This window comes from Mustela nivalis (genome assembly GCF_964662115.1).
Source record: "Mustela nivalis genome assembly, chromosome: 4".
NCBI lineage: Eukaryota > Metazoa > Chordata > Mammalia > Carnivora > Mustelidae > Mustela > Mustela nivalis.
Genome location: NC_139023.1, coordinates 88,097,161 through 88,120,333, shown reverse-complemented (window position 1 = coordinate 88,120,333; position 23,173 = coordinate 88,097,161). Strand labels below are relative to the sequence as shown.

The 23,173-nt window shown below is 40.1% G+C and overlaps 1 protein-coding gene across 1 annotated transcript in view; it reads right to left on the bottom strand.

The window, feature by feature from the left end:
- The window catches only part of NDNF (neuron derived neurotrophic factor), a 41,180-nt gene extending 40,133 nt beyond the window's left edge, over positions 1-1,047 (bottom strand). Inside the window, exon 1 of the mRNA XM_082729162.1 lies at positions 486-1,047. The gene's annotated coding sequence lies outside the window, so the exon portion shown is untranslated. The remainder of the gene's footprint in view (positions 1-485) is intronic.
- Positions 1,048-23,173: the final 22,126 nt, after the last annotated feature.

Below are 23,173 nucleotides of genomic sequence, written 5' to 3'. Positions count from 1 at the left end.
ACTCTTGCGCCTCTATCACCCAGTCCCGCTGACTTTCTCTAGCGAAGGGTAGAGGGCATGAAGCAGAGGGGGAGGCAGCAGCCCTCCCGGCGGGCGGGCAAAGTAAGTGTCCAGGCCAAGTCCGGGATAAAGGTTCTGTGGCTCCCCGGACTCCGCCGCATCCTGGGCACCGGGAACCTAGTGTCCCCGGCCTGTGCAACTGTCTCTCCACCTCCTAACACCGTTCGCGCCGCCCAGCCACGAAGCCAGCGTGGAAAACCGAGGGAGACCTGCTCTACGCCCCTAAAGCCCTCTGCTCCTCTGGATCTGGCGCCCTCGTCCAGCGGTGACGGAGAACCTCGCTGGGCCCCTCTGACTTAGGGGTCGCGCGCCTCCACCCCCCACCCCGGATGAAACCTTGGGTGTGAACACTCCCTGTGCCAGGTCTTGGGGTGGCGGGCTAAGGCGTCGAGGCGTCACAAGTTTGCTTTCCTCTCGCTACTTACCTTAAAAAATCTGTTTGATTTTCCTGGGAGGGTGAGAGGAAAAATCCCTCCCCGAGGTGTGGTGTGCGAAACAGTCCACGTCCCAGGCACCGGCCAAGATGCTAAGCACCAGTACTCAGGAACCGAAGGAGCTGGGAGGCGTAGGAGGAGGCAGATAAAAGAGAAAAATTAAATCGGCCGAAGTGTCCCAACTTTGCGGTGGGCGCTGCAAACTTCAAAGGCGGGCGAGGCTGGCGGCGCGCGGGCCGCCGAAGTTGCTGCGGAGTGGAGCGGGGAGAAGCCGGGGGCTGGGGGATCCCGGGACAGAGCGGGGAAGTGGCGGGAGGTCCTTTTAAAAGGCGGGGAGGGTGCGGGGGCTGGGCGGCGGGAGGATGCTGCCGAGGCCAGCGGGGCTGTCGCGGGCTCCGCGGGCGGCCGCTCGGGGCACCGGCGCCTGGCTGGAGTGCGACGCAAGGAGAGCCGGGCGCGCGGCGGCGGCGGGTACGCTGCGCGGTAAGCTCCGCTCTCTCGCGGCTCCGAGCGGGGAGTGTGTGTGTTCGCTCCCGAGTGTCACTGCTGAAGCCCAGAGCCGCTCCCCCTCCCGCCCCACCGCTGCCCGCCCGCCCCCTCCCTCCTCTGCCCGATGCCTCCCCCCCACTCAGTTCCTCCCTCCCTCCCTCCCGCTGCGCGCCACCGCGCGCGCGCGCAAACACACACTCACACACACACACACAAACACACACACACACTCCACGACCCAGGACTCCCCAAACAGGGACCCTCGCAGGCGGCATCGCAGGGGACCCACCGCCGTCCTGGCCGCCCCGCGGGTCGCAGAGAAGGAGAGGGAGGCCCACCGAGACCCCCCAAAGCCACAAAATCTAGGCAGAGGTGTACGCGGGGCCATCGCACTGTCTGGGAGACCCGGGTGCACAATAAGGGGGAACTCTGGGGTTAATGGGGAGGGGGGAGTGGAGAGACAAGCTAAATCCAGAAGGTTGGAGGCGGAAAGCAGAGTGTGCAAACTGTGCATTCATGTCCCACTTTTCACCCGACCGCCTGCCTACCACAGCCTTCACTCAGGGAGCGCTTCCCCCTCGGCGCACACCGAGCCTCCTCCGGCTTGAAACTCAGCAGCTGTTTTAACAATTGAAAAGCGGCCCTACAGGACCAGTGAGAGACGGAGCAGAGTGTGTGAAGCCATTAAGGCTGACTAGGTAATTATGATAAGAAGTTACCTAATTAGCAACCTGGCCAGGGCATCGAAAAAAGGCGGGGGAAGGAGGGGGAGTACTGAGTGATTTAGTGATCTCATTTTCCCAAATGCGAACCTAGTTTCCAGCAAACCTGGTTTTTATACTCTCGAATTTTAAGTTCTCCGAGTGTCAGTATTGAAAGCATGAAAAATACTTGCCCTCTTGTGATTACCGCAGATAAATGAAGATAAAGAAGATGAAAATCAGCCTTACGGAGATCCTATGAACAACTATGGTCTTTTTGTTAAATACCTGGTCACAGAGGGCTCCCGAAGTTTTGTGGCTCATAGGTCAGAATACTGCTGTAGATGGATTTATGAACCTGTTTATAGTCCACAAAGTAGTTTTGTAAAACCCATAGAATATTTAAGCTAAAAGAGATGTTGATATCACTGTGCAAACTTGTATATTTATTTATTTAGGATATGAGCCAATGAGATGGGAAAAGGGGATCTCTTGGTCTCTGCTCAGATCAGGAGAAATGACTGCTACATTTAATGACCCAGAGCTGGTCATTGGGCATTCATTAGCAAACATTTATTAAGTGTCTACTGTGTACTATGTATATCTTTGTGCTGTGATTTCAAGGTAAAACACAGTGCCTGCTGACTTTAAGGAGCTCACAGCCTGGTGGGAAGACAGAGGCATACATGGAAGTGGAAATATCACTATAAGAAATGTACCTGTTGGGTACATTTCTGTGTAGGAGCATTGGAAAGGGAACAGCTAATTATTCTTTAGAAGGTACTCTTTTTTTTTTTTTTAATTTCTTTTCAGCGTAACAGAATTCATTGTTTTTGCATCACATCCAGTACTCCGTGCAGTGCGTGCCCTCCATAATACCCACCACATTGGGTGGTGGGTATTATGGATAGAGATTTTAGTGTAGAGTTTTCTGAAGGTCGAAGAAGAGAATGCCAGGCGGATAAGGATGGGGAAGGGAAGGGCATTCCACAGAGAAGAGCAAGTGAGGAGGTTAGGTGTTGAAGTACTTGGTGTGTCCTGGGAGCTGGAGGTGTGATGGATTGGGGCTCGAAGTAAGCATGGCCAGGACACACCAGGCTCTACAGGCCCAAAGAGCCAACACTCTCCTGAAGGTGGTGCATGGCTGTGAAACACTAAGGGCTTTATGCAAGGACAGCTTTTAAGGTTTCTAACTGTCATTCAGTAAGAGTTTTAAAAAGTTATGGCTGCTATTGTTGTGGAAGGCAAATAGAAGAGAGATGGCAGTGAGGAGGTTATTTCTAGAGAAAAATTTAGGTTTCAACTAAGGCAATGGAAGTGGCAACTGGAGGTCGGGACAGCTCTAGAGATATTTAGGAAATAGAACAGACAAGACGTAATGGTTTATATTGGGGATAGCGGGGAATAGGAGTCGTCTAGACTGACATGGAGATTTCTGGTTGGGGCAAGAAGGCAGGAGAAGATGCTCTTTGCCAAGAAAAAAAACATAGAAAGGAGCACTTTTGGTAGGAATGTAATGAGTTCTGTTTGAAACTTCTTGAGTTGGGTGCAAATGTGGGATAGCTGAGCTCCAGCACTGGGTAAGCTGTTGGAAGGAGTGTTCTGGAGAGAGAAATCCAAAATGGAGGATCCATCAGGAATCATCAGCCTTCAGGTATTTCTTAAAGCTAGGGAGAAGATGAAAACAGCCAGGGAGAGACAGGATGGAACATGGCAGAGCACCAATGTTCCATTCACGTAGGGATAGATGGAAGAAGAGGAACCTGCAAAAGAAAGAGTTGAAGACCAGAAAAAGAAGAGGAAACTAGGAGAGAGCAAGGCTGATGAAGCCAAGAGAGGAAGGGACTGTTGACCAGTGCAGCATGTGGCAGAATGATCAAGACAGCCAGCCTGAGAAGCAACTGCTACTCCTTACAAATGTCTCAGTGATCTTCACCTAAGCAACTGTAGTTTATAATTTATGTGTATGAAGGATCCAGATCATAGCAGGTAGAGAAGGTGGGATCACGGGGACAGAGAACACCAGCTCTTTTACCTAACAGTTTGGACTTGAGGGAAAGGAGAAAAAAATTATAAGAAAAGCACGTGTGTAGAAGTTGTATTTTTGTTTGCTTTCTTACGCGAGACACTTGGTCTTAATTGGATGATACTGAGGGAAAAACAGGTGGAAAGGGAAAGGCTGAGAAGTCTATGAAGTTCTTTGAGGGTCAGTTCCTTCCTCAGTATGCACAGGGCACCCTACCTGGCCCATAAATTTCACAGAATTAGTGGGGAGTTTGAATAAACCGGAGATTGAGATACTGCTTTAAAATTGCCGTTAGAAAGAAACGGAGTCCAAAAGGTGTGAAAATGACTTATCATTAACCCGGACAATTCATGACAGACCAAATCTATGTGACAAGTTCTAGAAGAACTCTGTGAAGGTTGTTTTTATGAAAGTCCCTAAAAATATTTCTGTTTTGAACATCAGGATTTGTATATATCAATATATCTGTCTTCTAAAAATATATATATGTATTAAATATCCTCAGACTTGAGTGATATGTCATATTAGAAGGCATTATTTAGTCAGACAGACTTGTATTTAATTCTAGACTCAGGTAATTATTTGCTATGGGGTAAATAGGTTAGCCTCACTGAGCTTCAGTGTATTGTTTTGTTTTTCAAGTATAAAAATGGAACAAATTATAGCTGACTTACAGATGTTTTGTGAGGATGAGGTCGTATGCCATATTCAAGTGTCTGGCAGAGATTTATTTATTTATGAGGTTACTTTTAGATTATGACATTTATTTTTATTTAATTGGAGGGGAAAGCCCAAAACGATTATAAAACTAAGAATATAATTAAAGTCTGTGTAAGAGAACTCCTTGTACAAGCCTGTGTCTTAAAGCAGCAGTCCTCAAAGTATGGTCTATAGATCCCTTGGGGTTCCTGAAACCTTTCAGGGAGTTCTGCAGGCCAAAGCTATTATTATATTACTTCTAAGATGTTATTATTATTATTTTTTTTTACTTTGTTGACATTTGCACTAAGAGTACAAAAACAGTGATGGGTAAAACTGCTATCACCTTAGCATGGATCAGGACAGTGGAACCAAGCTTCCTAGTAGTTGTAGTCTCCACTGTCACAAATGTCACTTTCACTTAAGAATGTCTTTGATGAAGCAGTAAAACTTATTCATTTTTATTAAGTTTCAACTCTTCACTCTGTCCTTTTAATATTCTGTGTGGCAAAATGGGAGGCACACATAAAATTCTTCTGTGGCATCCTAAAGCACAGTGTTAGTCGTGAATTAAAACCCTTGGGTAATTGGGTTGTGAGCTAAACTAGCTGCTTTTTTCCATGAGACATATTTTTACTTGAAAGAACAACTGACAGACAAGCTATGGTTATTTACACTTGGATGTTTTGCAAATTTTTTTTTTCTAAACAAATTAAGTGAGCCTGTCACTTCAAGGTTAACAACTGGAAGTATTTATTTTCAATGAAAAATATGGGCTTTCAAGTAAAAAATAAAGAATTTAGAAAACTTTTCTCTGCCACCATGAGCTTGGTAGCTTTCCTATATTCAAAGCCTTTTGTACTAAGATTGTCATAATTTTAATTAATATGTTTTTGATATTGTACAATGAAATATATTGACATTTGGAAGCTCTACAAGACTCAGTGAACCACTATTTTCCAAATGACCAATGACGAATGATGTTATAAAATCATTCACGAAGTTAAAGAACCATTCAAAGTACAAGATGGGTCGAAGAATTTTAATATAATGGAGTATGAAAAATTAAGTGACACAGTTTCATATTTCACACTGCAATTAGAAGATTTAAGAAACTACCACTTGTAGAATTTTGGTGTAGCATCAAAGAAGAATATCCAGAATTATTAAAAGTGTTATTAAAATGCTGCTTCATTTTCCAACTACATGTCTGTGTAAAATGGGATATTCTTCATCTACTTCAAATAAAACAACATATTGCAATACAGATTGAATATAGAAGTGATATGAGAATCCAGCTGTCTTCTACTAAGCCAGACATTAAAGAGGCTTGCAAAAATGTAAAACAATGCCACTTTTCTCACTAAATTATTTTCTTTGGAATATATAGTTATTTTCAGAAAGAAATGTTAACATGTAGCAGATATACCACAGTTATTTTAAAATGAATCTATGAATATTTTTAAAATTTATGTTTTAATTTCTAACATAATGAATACTGATAGCAATAACCCACATAAACCAAAGCTCCTTGGGATCCTCAATAATTTTAAGACTATAAAGTGTTCCTGAGTACCCCTGTCATATAGAATAGGCTCGATCATGAAAATAGATTTTGAAACATTATCAATAGACTGAAAGATGACTGTTGGAAAGATCAAATAGACTGAAAGTCACTGATACTATTAGAGTATTCTGCCTACTGATTGGCCACTGCTTTATTGTATCTGTACAAAATATTTCTTATTTTACACATACACGGACAGTTTCTATACATCTGTGTAACTTCGCAGAGTGTTGTGGTTAACATCGCCACTCTGGGGACTGGGACAAAAGAACTGGTGGACACCATCGTACAGATCCTGGAGCTTGGACAGAATAGTATCCTAGTCCTGCCCATATCACTGAATCAGTACTGGGCATTTATTTATTTATTTATTTATTTATTTATTTATTTTGAGAGCGAGACAGAGACAACATAAGCAAAAAGGTTAGAGGGAGAAGCAGACTCCCCATGGAGCGGGGAGCCCGATGCGGGACTCGATCCCAGGACTCCGGGATCATGACCTGAGCTGAAGGCAGTTCATCCAACCAACTGAGCCACCCAGGCCTCCCACTACTGAGCATTCTTTTGTCTGTTGGCTCAGTTTCAATCCCTTTCCCACCCCACCCTGCCCTCTCCATGGCAAAGGTTTTTATACAGTTCTTGAAGTGGTTCTCTAAAGTTCCTTGGAAATTAATGATTACTTCTAATTTCATGACTCTCACACACTGAACCAATGTAAAGTTGAAACGTTAAGCCCAAGTCACCTTTCATTCTTCCTGAGGGCATTCATTCATGTAATAAATATTTGTAAAGCACCTACTATATGCCATTATGCTAGCTGCTGGAATAAAAGAATAGACAGGGCCCTTGTTCTCCAGAAGCTGTAGTCTAGTGGAGAATTAGCTAATTACCATGTGATATAATGAGGGGAGCGGGGGCGGTATTCTGTGCATGCCTATGAGGAAGGTGGGAATGGGACCTCAGGAAAATATTCTCGAAGAAAGTAACATCTAAGTAGGGACCCAAAAGGTAAATCAGTTATCTTGGGCTACAGAACAGGGCTGTGGAGTCAATGAAGGTTCGAAGGAAGAAAGAGCAGAAAGAACGTATGGAGGGAATGTTACCTATTGGGGACTAAAGTTACTTTAGGAAGTGACATATATAGGTAATGTTACAAAGAAGCCATTACTAGAGAGAACTGCTTTAATTAAATCACTTTAATTATAAAGGTATAGATATGATCAACATAATTTCTTTGAGTTTAGTTTGTTTGAGAAGTAAAATGGTATATTTAAAAATTGCAATGATACATTTAAATACATTAACTTAAATCAGAATCACCATTATCTTATAAAAGCATCACTGGACTAAAACAAATTTGAAATTTTATTAAAAACCTCAAACATAGTTTTGCATGGATTTTCAAAGATTAATTTAGTACATGGAAAAGAAAATTTATTCTTACTTTGTTCAAGGCACTGTGGTCACCACCGAAAGAGATACTAAAAAATACATAGAATAATATTTGCCCAGGACAACTCTGCAAGAAGAGTTCAGACTTTTTTCTTTCCTTTCCTTAGACATTCAATAAATATTTATCTGCCAGATCTTGAGGATATGTTATTAAAAAGACAGAAGTGAACTCTGCCCTTAGAGAGCTTATAGCACAATAATGCCAAATAAGTTAGTTTTCAAATTTCGGTCACAACATCAGACACCAAGGGATAATTGCCAAGGGAGTAATAAACATCATAAAATAGAACTTACTCGCCTTGGGAAAGGCTTGGATTGATGGAGAAGAGGGTGAGAGTATCGAAGTCACAGGATGTCTTTGGCAAAGGATTAGAGGAAGGAAATACCAAGAGGCATTAAGAGGCAGGGAAGAGTACAGTTTGGCTAGGATGGATTTGGCTAATGGAATTAATACAGAAAAATGAGATACATAGGTTGGACAGATTGGAGTGGCCATGTTAGAAGAGGTTTGGACTTGATCCTCTTGGCAATGAGGAAGACTTACATAAATAAAACATTAAAGCAAGCACCGTTTGCTACACTTAAAAACACTCCTGGTTTGTAAAAGACACATTCTTTTGATCATAGTAAATGAGCTCCTCTTACAAAAAAATCCCCTATTTGTCTCACTTCAAAGTATGTATCTATTCACGCATTGCATTTCAATATACCCTTCAATATACCCTTGCATTTCAATATATATTTTAATATATCAATTAGGAAAAGAAACATTTCTGATATATTATACTTTATTAGTTATGTACTGGAAAAACTAAAATTTTTTTTAATGTCAGTCCAGAAAACATTTCCTGAGAACCTCTTATGTTCTAGAAGAAGGAATCTACTGATGACATTGAGTCTCAGCCTGTGGTGTCCTATCACTGTTCATTGGTCCAGGCTATTTGGCCAAATCAGCACGGATTGCTGTTTTCAGCACCCTGCACCAGATCAATTACATAGCAGTGACAAACAGCTCAAGCCTCAGCTCGCAGCAACATTGTAAGGATACTAAAGGTCTATGCACACAAAAATAGATGAGAAAATCTGGAGTAAAAAAAGGGCTGAAAGAAATGGGTACCTTCTGTCTTTTTAGTAACATATCCTCAGGATCTGGCAGACAAATATTTATTGAATGTCTTAGCTATAACAGGGAGTCAGGAGTATGTGATTATGTTCCTATAATGTGGGGTCATTTAAAAATTGTTTTATTTTCTATATCTCATGGCTTGTTTAGGCACAGCTAAAAAGAAGACTCTTTCGTGCGGGCAGTTTGACCCAAGAACCATATAGTTCCATGCCAGTGATATCATACTGCCTTAAGCCACATAGACACAAAGCCTGGTTATTTTTTAAATGTTGTGAGGCTGAATGGCATGAGAAAGAGTGGAAAAAACAGAGGCTTCTGAGTCAGAGGTCTTGGGTATGATTTCCTACATTGCCTCTTAATAACTCTGTCCCTGTGTGAACTTGGAAAATTATCTGATCCCTCTGAGGCTCTGTTTTCTTATCTGTAAAATGGGGATAATAAAATTTCTCTGATAGGGTTGTTGTCAGAATTAGACTGTTTTAAATATGTAAAGTGCCTGATACAAGAATACATACTAAATAATTGGCAGTTCTTACTCCCTGGATTCAATTCACCTTATATTTAAATTCAATTTACATAAATCATTTGCCTCTACCTAATGAGAAGGCCATTTTTTAAGTGAAAAAAAAAAAACAAACAAACAAAAAAACATGAAAGGAACATTCAGAACCTGCTCATTAGGATGACCAAAATGAGTGATTTGTGTTTGACAAAATGTACTCTACCTAGTACCCTTCCCTTTATAATTTTTTTCTAGTCTATTCTTTAAAATAGCCAGTGAAAATGACATAATTTTCCATATTTCTCAGCTGAGGAAGAAGAGTTAGAGGCACAAGTGGCCAGGCTGGGGTCTGGTCCAAAGCCTCTGCACTTAACCAACTTTCCAAGCTGATATATTATTTGGAGCCTTTTGTGGCAACTATTTTCAGATTCATTTTTCTCCTTTTGGTGCTGTCAGGTTAATGGGCAGTTTTTAGAAGAGGGTCTCACCACAGCATTTGATCTGGTGGCTCCTTGTTGGCATTCCATAAGAGCAAATGTAACCACACATGCTCTTCACAAAAGTTTCCCAGTTTATCAGTTCTGGTCACAAACTTCTCAGGTCCCAAGTCTAGAAGATTAAACCAGACGGAGGTGGAGTAGTCCAGACTGAGTTAGCTGCCTGAGCCTTACACTAGACAACCATTTATTTTTTTTTCTTTTTCTTTTTTTTTTTTTTTTTTTTATAGATGGAGAGGCAGGCAGAGAGAGAGAGAGAGAGAGAGAGAGAGAGAGAGAGAGAGAGAAGCAGGCTCCCTGCTGAGCAGAGAGCCCAATGTGGGACTCGATCCCAGGACCCCGAGATCATGACCTGAGCTAAAGGCAGCGGCTTAACCCACTGAGCCACCCAGGCACCCTAGACAACCATTTAAACTCCATCCAACTGACACAGTGTAGGATCTTCCCTAAGGGTACTTAGCAAATGAGCTTGTCTATGAAAAATGGGATGGATAGGAGGCCTAATAAAATTTTAAAAACTTTAACATGTGTAGCTCATAAGAAAAAATAGACATGTGATTTACATACCTTTGATTCAACTAGTTTTCATTACTAGTGATTTGTTAACCCTAGAGCTCAATTACTTAAAAAGAAAAAAAGAAAAGGTCTCTCCTCATTAACCCTTTGACTGTCTAAACCTTGTATTAACTGAGTGGTGTCTACATGCCTCTACTGTTACTGCTCACGAGTCTCCCAAGAGCCTTCTTCCAGAGGTATTATCATGTTGCCCATTTTAGAGATGTGGCTACTGAGGCTGTCATAATTTGTTGTATTTCTTGCCAAGAAGAAATTGGAACCCAGTCAGCACTTTCTTCTATGACACTGTCCTCTCCCTTTTTGGAATAGATTCGAGGTGGTGCCTCCTAAATGTGGGGAATTAACTAAATAATTAAAGAATAAGTCAACTCCCGTTATATCCACATCCATTTTCAGCTATTTCTTATAAATACGTTCCCTTTGAGAAAATAAAACTTTTCTTAAATAGGATAACATTATTTAAAAATTCCATTAAGCTTCTTTGTGTGTGTTATCAGACTCAGATACACTAAATTCCATTTTGGATTAGAGCAGTTAAGGCTGGATTTTGTCACATTTCTCGTTTTAAACACCACGTCTAGGAAAGAAATGTATTAATATTTCCTTCAGTGTGCCAAATCAGATTCTGTTGTAAAACTAGATCAAATATGAATCACTACTCTGTAAAATTGAAAATCTGTATGTTCAAGGTAATGAGAAACAGAGGCGGTTCTCATTTTCTGAGCATAACTTCTCAACTCTCATTATGCTCTATTGAAGAAAAAGATTGCATTATTTCAGGTCATGTAAAAGGAGTTAAGCCATTTTTTCTGGATAATAAATTGTAATTGAATCACTGGAATTATTTTGGGAAAACAGCTTTCATTCCAATGGACTCCTGATGTGACTCTGAAAACTCCTGGTGTTCTAAAGAAAAATTCTGATTTTTGCTTATGTAAGTTTAGGTAATTTAACCTAAATAATCTTCATTCTTCAGATTAATCCTTATATGACATTTTCCCCCATAGAATATGGGGAATATAAATAGAATATAAACAATATAGAACCTTGAATTTTTCTCTTTTCTCTTCTTAGCCTTTTGTCAGTAGCTGTCTGTATTCTAAGTACATATATCTCTCTTATCGTGATAATCATAGTGGCGCTGTATCCATTTCAGTTCCTAAACCTGACAGTGCTCAGTCAAAATCGGAGGGAATTCCCATTGTGAAGAAACTGCAGCTGAGGGGTTGAGCATTTTTCTGCAATTAGAAGAAAATAACATCATGAACATTCAAATAGGTTGGAAATTCAGAGGTCACTTGAAATACTAAACTCCAAAAAACTCATTTGTGCATCTGTCAAAACATAGGAATATCATTCTGATTTTGAAAGAACTTCTCGATGACCTTATCTATGTGGAAAATTGCACACTGACCTATGAGGAATATGTAATTTGTGTTAAACACTGAGTCTCATTCAATAACTAAAGATAATCTTATATCCAATCAATTCTAGACCGGAATGTTCGTAATTTGACTGAGAAAGTTCTTAAGGGAATAAGTGATACAAATCCAGCAGGATCCAAGTACAGAAAGACCTTCAAAAGTGCTAAAATGTCTGACTCTATCTTTGCATGAACAAACACATTTATGAGCCTCCTAGTTGCTCTTCCTCTCTATTTTGAGGCAAGTCCCGCAAGACACATGTAGGAGAAGAAAGGGGGAAATAGGGATAGAGCAGAGGGAGGAGTGAAGAGAAGAAGAGGCAGTGGTTAAGAGTTTAAAATAGAGAGTCAGGAGAAAGTAAAGTCGGGTAACAAAATGGTTAAGGTGAAGGACAGTAGTAGAGGGCTCAGAGGCAGAAGATTTAATAGGTAAAGAAGGCAAGAAAATAAAGAGCGAATGTATCAGAGGAGTGGAGAAATCCAAGAAGAAAAAAATCTAGCACCAAATCTAGAGTAACTGAGAACGAAATCTAGAGTGACATCGGAGTGCCAATATTTATACAATGGAAAACAAAATGAAGTAGGGACAATGACATTTACTGGTGGTGGGTGTGGACAAGGTACCATATTTCAAGAATTTCCATCTCCTTCCCAGTTAGGAAAGCTTCAAAGAAGAGCTTGATTTCCATTTGAGTGAAAGGGAAAGGGATAGAAACCTGAAGCAGGGAAGATCTTAAAGGTAGAAGAGTCCTCTAAGGAAAAGGAGAGAAAGTAATTTAGATTGTATATTTGCAACAAGTGGGATTTGTGCCAATATGCCCTAAAGCAGAATTTCCCCATAGTTTTCTGTATTTAAACATAACTTCTACTATTACTTGATTTGTTTAAACTGCAGACCTTCTTTTTTACTAAATAGCTTATTTAAAAGGGAAATTAGCAAACTAAACAGTAATATCTGTTTCATATACTGGTTATGTTCTTCTTTTCTCATACACATTAAATAAATAAAATATTTGTCATGGAACCAGTCTAAAGTAATATCTCATGCCATTGCTGCTTTGCATGCATGTGAAATGAGATTGTCCTAGGCTGAGAAGAAAGCAGGAGGAACCTTGTCTAATCCATAGTGTTGGGAAGTTCCTGAAAGATCCTAAGGAGACAGGTAATATAGGAAACAATAGGCAGTGAACCCCAAGACCTGGAAGAAAAGGGGCAGAAGTGAGGAAAAGGCCCTTTGACATCTGGAATGGAGGTCTCTCTCACACTGTCACTTCTGCCTCATTCTGTTGATAAAAGCACCTCACAAAGCCAGCGCGGAGTCAAGAAATGAGGAAGTATACTCCATTCCTTGATGGGATGTACTGTAAAGAATTTGTGGCCATTTCTAATCCATCTCGACTCAATCACAGGCTCAAAAAACAGAGTCATCCACATAATTTAAAAGAGGTAATATAAATCTGGAAATTCATTTTCATGTTTTTGGGGATATTTTGGGGGCTGACTTTTACAGGATTAGGTCAAGTAGGAGAGGAATGGATGGACAGTTTTTTTTTGTTTGTTTTTGTTTTTATGGATGGACAGTTATATTCTAATTCTTGCTCTTATTTTGGGATGCCGAGTCTCATAAATCCTGTTTGACATAAATACACACACTCACGTAAATATGCACTCCTCCTCGTGTATTGCAGGTTTCTTGCACTATGTTTGTTCCACCGAATTAGAAAATCATTTTTTTAATATGAATGGGAAGAACCAAATTAAAGGCTAACTTATTTTAACCTAAAGGAAAAACGAAGTGGCTTGTTTTTATATGACATCTTTCTGTGGGTGAAACATCTAATTCAAGCATTTAAAGAAACAAACATTCATTTAAGGTAGAAGAATAGTTCCACTTCGGAGTGGAGATGGAGAAAGGATTTACATTGCATTTAATTCTTAACTAAGAGTAATATTGTAGTGTTTTATTGAACACCTCTAGAATATTATTATTACCTCAAAAGTGGAGAAGAGAGTAATTTACACATTCCATTGATCAATATTTAAGAAGCAGTGAAAAGTTCACAAATCTTCCTAAACAGTGAGAGAACTTTCATTTTTTTACCTTACTGTTAGGGCTTGGAAATGATGCTTTTCCTGAAGTCTAAACATATATGAGGCTCCCTTTCAAATATATGGGTGTATGTTGCATATGTATCATTTTGTGTCTGGTATTAAATTCTTTTCTCTCCATTTTGTACCCACCTCCCTCTCCCTCCCCTGTTTTGTGGTGTTGAGGCCAGGACCCTGCATAACCCACTTCTGCTTTGCCAGCGGCTTGGTGATGGGGGGATCAGGCAAGGCTGAAGGGGCGAGAAGGAGCGTATTCCTTCCTCAATGCTTCCTGTTTTACTCCCCTGCTGCTTTCCTTCCTGTGCCTCCCTGCCTCACCCAGACCACTTCCTGCCCGTGCAACCCCCTCACCCCCAGCCCCCGCCCCGCCTTGGCAGTGGCCAGATTTTGCAGTAGCAACCCTTGGTCCTAGGTAGCGGGTGTTCCTAGCCCGTAGAGGCAGCCTTGTGACATCCCCTCAGGGACACCAGCGCCGCCCGTCCTCAGGGACTGGGGGTCCGGATTCAGTCCGGGTTCGCAGGCAGGGTGGTTCTCTCCCATCTGACAATGACGGCAGCGTGAGCCTGATTGGGCCTGCCCTCAGAGTGGGCATTTCCGTAGGTGGCGTACCTCCCCACTTCAACTCCAGGCTCTTGGCTTTGAGAATTGCACCTCTTCCCTTTGTACCCACAGGAGCCCACTGCTTTCTCTTTTGCTACCTCTCTGAGTCGTAGGTGTTGCCCCGCCCACTTTTTTTTTTTTTTTTTTTTTTTTTTTTGCCCTTAGTGTGCCCTTTCCAATTCTTTCAGACTTGGCTATATTAAATTCTCTCAGATCTGATTTCTGCTTTCTGATGGACCTTGGCTGACACATATTATTATTACTTGGTTGAAAAGAAATTCAAAAAAATTATTTTTTAAGATTTTTATTTATTTATTTGACAGATAGAGATCACAAGTAGGCAGAGAGGCAGGTGGAGAGAGAGGAGGAAGCAGGCTCCCTGCTGAGCAGAGAGCCCAGTGTGGGGCTGGATCCCAGGACCCTGGGATCATGACCTGAGCCGAACGCAGAGGCTTTAACCCACTGAGCCACCCAGGCGCCCCAGAAATTCAAATTTTTATATTGGCTCCATTCTTATTGAAGAAATTTTGTCAGTAATGTGACTGAAGGGTAATGACTGAAGGGTTACATAGATGATAAAATAACAATATAACAGTAATCCTGATCATTGGAGGCATGATCTTTGCAGTTCAGGATGTACCTCCCAGAAGGCTTTAAAGAATCCAATCCTGAAGAAGTTTCAGGGTTTACCACCTTTGGAGTAGGTTAAGATTAGGGAGACCCTTTGATATGAAAACTACAGAACATAATGCAGACTTCTCACCTCAAGGTTTGGAAGCTCTCTGTAATAGGGACACTTAAATCAGCTCATCAGCGCAATAATCTTGTGAATATGGTAGAAGGTATATCACATATGTGTCAGCCAAAGACTGGGATGGTTTCAGGTATACTTGTTTCAAGGGAATAGAAGGGATAATCCAAATAAATCATTTCATATACATCTAAGTTAAGCAAGGACATGTAGAAGAGAAGTAAAACAATTGATTTCCAGTGGATTGCAGCTTCAGTAGGAATGTGTGAGAATAGGGACCATTTAAGTTGTTACCATTCTGAACAGAAGAGGTAGCAATTTTGGGCTTCACTGGGCCCTGTGCTCCCTGTGGGGATTGTGTGCCAAGAATTGATGGTCTTTTCAGACTTGTGACAGAGTTTTTCTCAGTGACTGAGTGACTCTTAGTAGTAAATACAGTTAACAGAGCAAGTAGGCCAATTGTAGGTGTCAGTCCTGGGTGTTGCTGGCTTTAAAGGTGTTAAGTGGAACCTTAGGTTGGAGGAAGGTGTGGGGGGCAGTTGGAAGAGTTTATTTAAACTTATATGATAAATTTCATATAAATATAATATCTGTGGAAGTATAAATTAAAAACTGAAGATGTCTCTTTTTTTTTTTATAAGATTTTATTTATTTATTTGACAAACAGAGATCACAAATAGGCAGAGAGGCAGGCAGAGAGAGAGAGAGAAGGAAACAGGTTCCCTGGCGAGCAGAGAGCCCAATGTGGGGCTCGATCCCAAGACCCTGGGATCATGACCTGAGCCGAAGGCAGAGGCATCAACCCACTGAGCCACCCAGGCACCCCAAAACTGAAGATGTCTCTTGTCCTGAATGAGAGATCCTAGTGGCTGGAAACAAGACTGGGAGAGGACTTGCCTGTCACTGTGAATTTGTATTTTTATGCAAGGTTTACATTACCTATTCAAAATTTAAAAATATATTTAATTCATATGTGTATTGCTATCTACAGTTTTCACATGGCTCCAACTTCCTTAATTCTGCTCTTTGCAAAAAGCCTGTGAAGTAAGTATGGCAGGATTCTCCTCATCTTAACTAATGTAAATGTCTGACTTCCTCAGCATCATGCAGTCAGTGAAAGCTTAGGTTAAAAGCAAGAGTTTCTTGCTCTAAATTGTTCTTTCCATCGTATTGCACTGACTTAGGTGTGCAAAGGATTAAAAAAACAGATTGGATAGAAAAAAAAAATCTGCCTTTATAAACCAGAGTTTATAGGCCAATCTCTGGGCCACGTATCCATCAATGCCTGGAGGGAAGACTGTTACTTCAACCATAGTAACCTACAGGCCAGAAAGCAAACCAAAGCGCCATACTATGTGAATTAAACCAATGATATAGTAAATAATGATATGCCTCCTTTACTAGTTCAGGGCTGAGGAACTTACATGTATTATTTACTGTCTTGGCCAAAGTATTATAAATAGCTCTTCTCCCCATTTTGTAGTTGGGGAAATTGAGATACAGAAAAGTTATATCACCAACAGATGAGGTTAAAAAAAATATAAGGCTAGGATTTGTCTTTAGGCTAGGATTTTGTCTTTCCTAAAGCCCATTCTGTTTTCAAAGCACTGGGCTAGTTGCTCTGGTGGATGCATAGGTAAGTGACACCACAACTGTCTTAGAAATAGAAGTATGCCGGGCGCCTGGGTGGCTCAGTTGGTTTGAGCATCTGCCTTCCACTCGCCTCAGATCCCTGGGTCCCGGTATCCAGTCCCGCATTGGGCTCGCCGCTCAGCGGGCAGTCTGCTTCTCTCTTTCCCCTCTTCGTGCTCTCTCTCTCTGTCAAATAAATAAATAAATAAATCTTAAAAAAAAAAATAGAAGTGAGCATTGTGGAGAGGAGTGGATGGCAGAGCAGAGAGAAGACCAGTACTGGGAAAGCTGTGTGATGAACCCAAATATGATAAAAGGAGTCTGAGCAAAATGCATGGGGTAAAAAGGATGAAGCGATCTCAGCCTCCTTTGGGTGTGTTGGACAGGGCTTTATGAGAGAGCTAAGATGCAAAATAAGAGTTGAAGAATGACTGAGAAATTAAAATATGGAGTGGACTTGGAGTCATGGATGGGGGAAAGTGACGCATTGCAGATGACATGTGTGAATGTTTTTATGGCTGGCCAGTGCCTGAAACATAAACTATGTTAATAAAAAGAAAAATTTGTCTGTTGGTTCACCCAAGGTCAGGTCTCTAAATGGCAGGAGTAATAGCCGATATGCTGGGAACCAAGGCCCCTCAGGGGAAAAGACTGCCAAACAAACAAACAGATAATTTTAAAAATGTTGAATGACTGCATGTAAGGCTACAAAGAAAGAAAAGATAGCATGAGAGCCCCTTTCCCCCCAGTTTCTATTATTTTGTCTTGGATGAGCTCTGAGTTGTATTAATATTTTATTGTGGTAATTATTTAGTGCTTGCTTGTGATAAAAAAAAAACAAAATACAACAACCCTCAACACTATTAAGGCACATAAGAATGCCAAATTGCTATGTTAGCGGGCTGTCTTCAAGCTCAAGGAGAATGGCAGAATCCAGAACTCCTGTTGCCAAATACCCACTTCCCTCAGGCCAGAGTAGTTTTCCAACTCTGCTCTCTAGATATTTTCAACCTTTGAAAAGGCTTCAGGGATTCCACAATGGAGACTTAAATTGCACAGTGTGAAGATTTAAATGGAAAACTTATCCATTGATCTTATCTGTGTGTTTTTTTTTTTTCATTGTGGTTTCAGGTAAGATTTTATTGTTAGTAGCGATAATATTTCTTTACAAACCCAGCTAGACAACATATGTCATTGCATGCAGTACATATCTCAATGTTGCAAGACTTAGAAATTCTGAGCCAGGAGGAGGGCGTTCACACGAGGTGCAAATGAAGGGAAAAGAGGGAGGTCAGCAATTGCACAGGGTGATGGAAAGAGCCCCGTGTAGGAAGGTGTGACAGTGGTTTCCACCGTGATCCTACTAACAGGATGGGGATTTGCTCCTATGTGGTGGTGTGACCTGGACGATGAAATCTGACCTCTTGGGACTCCTTTCTTCTCATCTATACAGTGAGAGAATTGAGAAAGATGACCCTTTCTTATCCAGCTATTGCAAATTAAGTATTGAATACTTTTTAGGATTAAAACACACTGTTACTTATTTATTTCTTTTATACAGTTAGCTATTTTAGATAGTTAAAAATGTTAGATTTCATGTGAATCTATGCGCTGAAGAATTCACTTTTAATTTGTGAATGGTTAGAATTGTCTAGTACAAAGTAAAGTGATTTCTCCAGTAATTCAGTATAACCTGTACAGATTACTTCTTTAATACAAATCTTACAATATATAAATGCAAACACAGGCTGGGTTTGAATTTATGGGATGTACAGACTGCCTCGTAGCCAATTCATTTATTTTGATCCTTTTAGAGGTCATTGTTGATTATGGTAGGATGACCCACATGTTATGATGTGGCAACCTGTGTAGGAGCTGCCCATCTATGTACTTGTCAAAGTATAGGTTGATAGAATTGCCCTACTAGTCCATGATGGAGCTTATGTGTATGACCATCTAGTTGACCTCTTAGATGAAATCACCATTGTTTTCCTAGTGATAGTCATATGGCAAACAACAACAACAGCAACAACAACAAATAACACAACACACACCCACAAAAACTATTAACCAACCATGGATGGCCTTTTTCTCCCCAGCGTGGTAGGTTTGATTACTTTTCAGAATTTGTACATATATACATTACTGAGCACCTACAATCGCTTCAATATGTATTATTCACTGCCTGTTCCAGGTACCATATCAGGGGCTATGGTTAGGAAAGTATAAAAAATGGACATTGTCCCTACATACCAATTTCTGAGCATACCAGTGTTTGTAAATAGGCAAGGACAATTAAGTATAATCTATAAAGTGTAAGATGCTGTTGGAGGTACGACCCAGGTGTGGTAGGTAAATGGAGATGTTCTGGGGGAAGAGAGGTATAAGGTGAAAGTCTTGATAGATGGGAAGGAATTAACCTTTTGAAGAGGTTAAGAGGTAAGAATAAGGGTGATCTAGACATAAGGAACAGAACGTGTAAAGGGCCCGAGGTGAGAGAGCATGGTATAGTGATGGAACTTGGAGACCTTAGAAGAGTTGGAATGTTGGGTTTGAAGGGCTATGATGACAGATGAGGCCAGAGAAATGAGCAGTGCTCAGGTTATGGACACTATTGTAAACGATTTTGAGGAAGTTGGATTTTGTTCTAGGAGTCATTACAGTGATTGATGTGTTTAACCAGGGGAGATAATCAGATTTGTATTTGTCAGGTTTACTGAACCTTCAGTGTGGAAAATGCATTGTCGGAAACTAAGACTAGAGGCAGAGTGAGTTAGAAGACATGGTAAAAATCCAGGTGAGAAATTATGGTTGTCTTAACCAGGGTAATGGGAGAGAGATTGGATAAGAGGAGCCATATTCAAAAGTTATATACTTGGTAGAATTAGTGTGGCTTAGTGTTTGATAGAGTTTTTGGAATAAAAGAGAGGAAGAATCCAGAGAAGATTCTCTGGTTTCTGGCTTGAGAAGCTTGATAACTGGTACTGCCTTTCAATGAGATGAGGAACAAAAAATAAGCAATAGATTTGGGTGAACGAGAAAATTTGATGAGTTTGTCTTAGAACATGTACTTTGGGTGCATATGGACCATTCAAGCAGAAAAGTCCAGCAGGCCTTATGAGAGTATAAAGCACAGAAGAAAAGACTAAGATGGAGGTCAAACAAAGATACACAAGTCACCAGTCTAGCCTCTGAGGCTGTGGATTAGATGACCATTCAGGAAAAGTATGTAGGCTTAGAACAGAAGGCCAAGGACAGCACACTGACTGAAGTCCACATTTTAAGAGATGGGTTAAGACACAAGAGGAAATCCAGAAACATAAAATGTCACAGAAATCCAAGGTAGAAGGGTACTTGAATGAGGAAGGAATGGCCCATAGTGTTAGGTGATCTAGAGTGGCCAAATGAAGAAGGGTTTGAGAAGTATCCGTTGGATTTAGGAACCAGAAGTTCACCAGTTTCTCCTGTGGGAACATTTTCACCTGAGTGGTGGGGATGGAAGCCAGATCACATAGGGTTCAGAACTGAGTGGGGGCTGTAGTCATGGGGACAGCATGTGTAGAAGAGCCTCTCAAGAAGTTTGATGTTTAGGGAGAGAAGAGAGATAGAGTGCTAGTTGAGAGTGTATATGAGGTTGAAAAGAAGCCTTATGAAAGACTTAAGCATAATTATATGCCATTGCAAAGAAGCCAGCAAAGAAGAGAATAGCCAGTGGCAGGAGATCCCTAAAAAGTGGGAGGGAGGGTATGAGATGGTGGTGGAAGCATTAGCCTCTACCACAAAGAGGCAATCCCCTCCAAGTAGCAGGAGAAAGGAATGATGATAGTCGATGGTTGGGTAACAAAGGATAGTGTAGTAAGAGCTTTCAAGACACAAAGATGAATTTGCCAGGATCTCGGTCCTCTCTCAGGTTAGAGGAAGGAGATAAAACATATGCAAATAAACCTGTTATTAAGGAGAAAGTGATACATGACATGAATGACTTAAGGCAATGAACGGTAGCTCAGAGACTGAAAAAGTTGCTTCTGATTTGGGATGGACTAGAACCTCATAGAGGAAGTAAAATCTAAGATACGTCTGGAAGTATGCAAGAAACTCAGAGGTGTAGACACTTAGCTAGCAAGAGAAGAGTTTAAGGAAAGGGAAATGTCAATAAAGTGAAGGTAGTGTTTAGAGAACAATGAGTAGATAATATTTGAGTGAAATGTAAGATACATGGCATAGTAGGTGATAAATCTCAAAATATAAGTGGGAACTCTGTTGAAGAAAGCCACTCACGTCAGACCCAAGTTGGACTTGTTTTCAGTGAGCGGTGGGAAGTTACAGAAGATATATTTATTTTAGTATTTAAAAAGTAGAATATTTGGAAATCATATTGGAAAGGTATGACAGCATACTAAAAATAAAGACATGCAAACGTCGAATGCTAAAAGAGGTATATTAGGAATTTAAGAAATATTGATTAACAAATGAAGGGGTGATCGTGAGGTTGAACAGGTAAGGGAATGCAGTTTTTCAAACACTGGAACCAAGGGTGTGTGGTTTTGAACTTATAACTAAAAATCATGTGAGGAGGCTGCCTTCAGCTCTATGTCTACTATTTAAACCAAACATCAATGGCGTGCAGTCATTTCTAAAACAAACTGGCCCACAATCCCCTCATAAGTGAATTTAGTTTGCTAGTCTGGAAAATAAGCTTCTAAATGTTTCAAAAGTAAATTTAATGAAGTGTGACCTGCTTTTGTATTTATGCATATAATAATCAAAACCTAATATTTGAAACTTCATTTTGATAAATGATTTAAATGAAGGATATTAAATTACTATATAAGTTTTTGGGAACCTTCATTTCTTTGCTAAATTTTACTGTCAAGTAAATTATCCAAGGAAGAATATTTACTTTTAAAACGTTAAAGATCTTTTTCAGTGGTGAGGGTCTTGAAAAACCCTTTAAGAAAGTATTCTAACTATTTGAGTTTAATTTTTAAAAAACTTCCTTCTGCCTTCCTAGAGAAAAAAGAACCAAAGTATTTTCAATGACATCATGGTGACTCAGGCTTGCTGTATGAAATAACCAGTCTTTGATATTTCTGATTATAAAGAGTTTGTGGAGGGACTGATTGATTTCTCTTTATCAATTGTTGAAAGTATTATACTTATGGGGTGCCATGTAGAGGAAGCTTGTCATTAGGTTGGAGGTTTGAAGCCTCAAACTAAAATGCTTTTCTATGGCATCATAACTTGGCTTCCTCCAAATTACACTTCTTAAAGAGAAGTTAATAATTAACCCAAAAAGCTATGTTTAAATATAACACATAATATGCCATAAGACATTAAGCAAATGCTTTAAAAATATTAGTCATAAAAATTATAGTAAGAAAACAACAAAAATGCTTTGGAAGCTGCCTTAAGTATGCTAAATTAAGGGCAAATCATGACACATTTCAGTTAAAGAGAATTTTTATATTCATGTCAGCAACTGCAAACAGGAGTGAAAAAATAATTTGCAACTTTACTATGCCATTTGCATTAGCAAATAGTAAAATAGGTCCTTTAAATACAGTTGTGTAATCTGGACAAGAGTATGTGAATGCACAATACTTGACAGACACACCTCACATTTAGACACTCACATTTAATCTGTGTGTTGTGTGTGTGTGTGTTCCCACACTTGAGGGGTTTTTATATATATATATTTTTGCAAGCTCTTTAGCTTTAGGGTTTTTATTTAAGCTCTGTGAATTATTTCTGACTCATTAAGCAAGTTCCCAGACTTCTTATTTTAAGACAGATTTTACAACCAAGATATTTTCATTAAACCTGTGAAATATATGAGAAAATATAAAAAAAAAAAAGAACTCATTATTGAGATATCTTAAAAAAGTCTTACAGATGCAAAGGTTTTCAAAGCTAAGCTGTCAAACGGCATTCATTTTAAGTGCTAATGTCGTTTTTGTTAAAAAAAACAGTTAAAAAATCCTAAAAGAACGGGCATTATCAGTTTTTATGATGTAACTTTCAGTGAGAAAGTTTTTAGAAATGGGCTCTTTTCTAGACATTGCTCTCATTCTTTTGAAACAATAGTTCCATCTAGTGGACATTTTACTTAGCAACAAACCTTTGATTCCAAATGTTCAGTTTTCTTTTTGTTTTCCCTTTTAACAAGATCAGCGTTAGAAGAAAATAACTGGAAGAATAGCAGAGATTCTTTGTTTTAAAACCTTAAATCCACAAACAATGAACTAGAAGCCAAATATTACATTGGAAAACAAAAATGTCTACTTGTAAAGAAAACACTCTCCTGTGTTTAAGAACACAAGAGAAATCCAGCAAAGACTGGACTCATTTAAACAGTGTACGGGACTGAGCTCGATAGCACTGGAGTGACTGAGATGAGTTTGGTACAAGAGCTTTCAAATGTAAAACAATGGAAATCATTCATTAATTGATTCATTTCAGCAACAGCATTTATTGGCTTCCGCTTTAGGTAGGTGCTGGTCCCTTTCTAGCACCTGGGATACCGACCCCT